This window comes from Mirounga leonina, unplaced genomic scaffold (assembly GCF_011800145.1).
Source record: "Mirounga leonina isolate KUSES-001 unplaced genomic scaffold, KU_Mleo_1.0 Mir_165, whole genome shotgun sequence".
Classification (NCBI taxonomy): Eukaryota; Metazoa; Chordata; class Mammalia; order Carnivora; family Phocidae; genus Mirounga; species Mirounga leonina.
The window spans coordinates 7,604,470-7,608,184 of record NW_023270415.1 but is presented as its reverse complement, the minus strand read 5'-3'; positions in this window follow the sequence as shown (position 1 = coordinate 7,608,184).

Genomic DNA, 3,715 nt, shown 5'->3' with positions numbered 1-3,715 from the left:
TTATAAAGTTCCTATATATTTTTTGTATTACTATTACAAATGAAATTTCTCTACTGCATTTCTTAATTGCTTTTGGTTTGCTTATAAGAAAAACTTGATTTTTGCTATAACTTTAGAATTAATAACATGGTGAAATACTTTTTCTCCATTCTTAATTCTTTATTTTGACTCATTTCTTATTTGATTTGATTTCATACTACCAAGTAATTTTTCACAAAGGACTCATGGGCAGTATATGTGTTTCATGTTTAAAATAAGCTGCCTGTTACATTTTTGGTAGATTGTGTTATTGTTGGCAATTATTCACTATCTCTTTTCCAGTAGGAGGGTTATATATCCCCATCCAATCAACTTTGGAAGGTTTTAAGAAAAAGATAATTAGTAGTATTAAACAAATCACTTAAAGAGAGAATTGTGGGGATTAAGCAGAAAAAGAGAGACTGATGAAAAAGTGAGTATATATTTGATACTCATTAAGTTCCAGGTACTTATTCCTTCTATCCATTATTGAAGTTTCCTACTATTACTACATTGCCAGTTATTTCTCCCTTCAGTTCTGTCAATGTTTTCTTTCTATATTTAGGGGCTCTGATGTTCAGTGGATGTATAATTGTTATATCTTGGTGAGTTGATCCTTTTACCATATGATGTCCTTCTTTGTCTCTTGTGATATGTTTTGACTTAAAAATCTATTTTGTTTGATATAACTATAGTCACCCCTGCTCTATTTTGGTTACGTTTGCATGGAATATTTCCTTCACTCAGCCTATGTATATTCTTAAATCTAAAGTGAGTCTCTTGTAGACAGCATAGAATTGGATCTTGTTTGTTTGTTTGTTTTTAATCCATTTAGCTACTCTTGAAAAACCATGTCTTTTATTTTTTTATTAACATATAATGTATTATTTGTTTAAGGGGTACAGGTCTATGATTCATCAGTCTTACACAATTCACAGTGCTCACCATAGTACATGCCCTCCCCAATGTCCATCACCCAGCCACCCTATCCCTCCCACCCCCCTCCACTCCAGCAACCCTCAGTTTGTTTCCTGAGATTAAGAGTCTCTTATGGTTTGTCTCCCTCTCTGGTTTCTCCTTGTTTCATTTTTCCCTCCCTTCCGCTATGATCCTCTGTCTTGTTTCTCAAATTCCTCATATCAGTGAGATCATATGATACTTGTCTTTCTCCGATTGACTTATTTCGCTTAGCATAATACCCTCTAGTTTCATCCATGTCGTTGCATTTTTTGATGGCTGCATAATATTCCATTGTATATATATACCACATCTTCTTTATCCATTCATCTGTTGATGGACATCTAGGCTCTTTCCATAGTTTGGCTATTGTGGACATTGCTGCTATAAACATTGGGGTGCAGGTGCCCCTTCAGATCACTACATTTGTATCTTTGGGGTAAATACCCAGTAGTGCAATTGCTGGGTCATAGGGTAGCTCTATTTTCAGCTTTTTGAGGAACTTCCATACTGTTTCCCAAAGTGGATGCACCAGCTTGCATTCCCACCAACAGTATAGGAGGGTTCCCCTTTCTCTGCATCCTCACCAACATCTGTCGTTTCTTGACTTGTTAATTTTAGCCATTCTGACTGGTGTGAGGCGGTATCTCATTGAGGAAAAAAAAAAGTCATTTAATTGGAGAGTTTGATTCATTTACATTTAAAGTAATTATTGATAAGAAAAGCTTACTAATGCCAATTTGTTAATTATTGTCCATCTGTCCTGTAGCTTTTTGGTCTCTCTCTTCCTTTTGTACTGTCTTCTTTTATATTTTGTTGATTTTTTTTTTTTTTTGGTAGTGATATGCTTTGATTCCTTTCTTTTCCTTTGTGTATCTGCTGTAGGTATTTTCTTTTCCTTTGTGTATCTGCTGTAGGTATTTCTTTGTGTAAGCCACACTGTGGCTTACACAAAACACCTTAGAGTTAAAACAGCCTATTTTAAACTGATAACAACTTAATTTCAATTTCACACAATTCTACAATTTTACTTCTCCTACACACACACACACACTTTATGATATTGATGTCACAATTTATATCTTTTCATATTGTGTATCCATTTACATATTTTATAATTGTAGTTATTTTTAATGCTTTTGTCTTTTATCTTTTATACTAGAATTAAAAATTATTTACACACCACCATTACAGTATTACAGTATTCTGTATTTTTCTAAATATTTACCTTTACCAGTAAGTTTTATACTTTCATATGCTTTTGTGTTATTGTTTAGCATCTCTTTATTTCAACTTGAAGACCTCCCTTTAGCATTTCTTGTAAGGCAGTTCTAGTGGTGATGAACTCCTTCAGCTTTTGTTTGGGAAAGTATTTATCTCATTTATATTTAAAGGACACTTTTGCCAGGTATATTCTTGGTTGGCAGTTTCTATCAGCACTTTGAAAATACCATCCCACTTTCTTCTGGCCTGTAAGGTTTCTGCTGAGAAATCTGCTAATTATCTTATGGGGGTGGCATTCCCCTGTATGTGACAAATTGTTTTTCTCTCGTTACTTTTAAATTCTCTCTTTGTCCCCGATGTTTATAGCAGCAATGTCCACAATAGCCAAACTGTGGAAAGAGCCAAGATGTCCATCAACAGATGAATGGATAAAGAAGATGTGGTATATATATACAATGGAATATTATGCGGCCATCAAAAGGAATGAGATCTTGCCATTTGCAACGATGTGGATGGAACTGGAGGGTATTATGTTGAGTGAAATAAGTCAAACAGAGAAAGACATGTATCACATGATCTCACTGATATGAGGAATTCTTAATTGCAGGAAACAAACTGAGGGTTGCTGGAGTGGGTGGTGGGGTGGGAGGGATGGGGTGACTGGGTGATAGACACTGGGGAGCATATGTGCTCTGGTAAGCGCTGTGAATTGTGCAAGACTGTTGAATCTCAGGTCTGTACCTCTGAAACAAATAATGCAATATATGTTAAGAAAAAAAAAAGAAGAAGAAGGTAGCGGGAGGGGAAGAATGAAGGGGGGGAAATCGGAGGGGTAGACGAACCATGAGAGACGATGGACTCTGAAAAACAAACAGGGTTCTAGAGGGGAGGGGGGTGGGAGGATGGGTTAGCCTGGTGGTGGGTATTGAGGAGGGCACATTCTGCATGGAGCACTGGGTGTTATGCACAAACAATGAATCATGGAACACTTCATCTAAAACTAATGATGTAATGTATGGGGATTAACATAAGAATAAAAAAATAAAAAAATAAAAAATTCTCTCTTTGTCTAATTTTTGACAATTTAATTATAATATGTCTCATTGTGTATTTCTTTAGGTTCATCTTTTTTTAGGATGCACCAGGGTTTCTGGTTCTTGATGTCATTATCTTCCCAATTTTGGAAGTTTTGACCAATATTTCTTTGAGTAAACTTTCTGGTCCTTTCCCTCTCTCTTATCCTTCTGGGACTCCTGTAATTCATACATTGATCTGTTTGCTGTTGTTCCATAAGTCCTTTAATTTCTCTTTATTCTTGTTCATTCTTTTTTTTTTTTTTTCTCCTATGACTGGATAATTTCAAATGGTTTGTTTTTTAGTTCACTGGTTCTTTTTTCTGCTTGATCTAGTGTGTTGTTGAACCCCTCTAGTTAATTTTGCAATTCACTTATTATATTCTTGAATGCCAAGCTTTCTATTTGGTTCTCTCTTATATTTTCTATATCTTTGTTGAAAT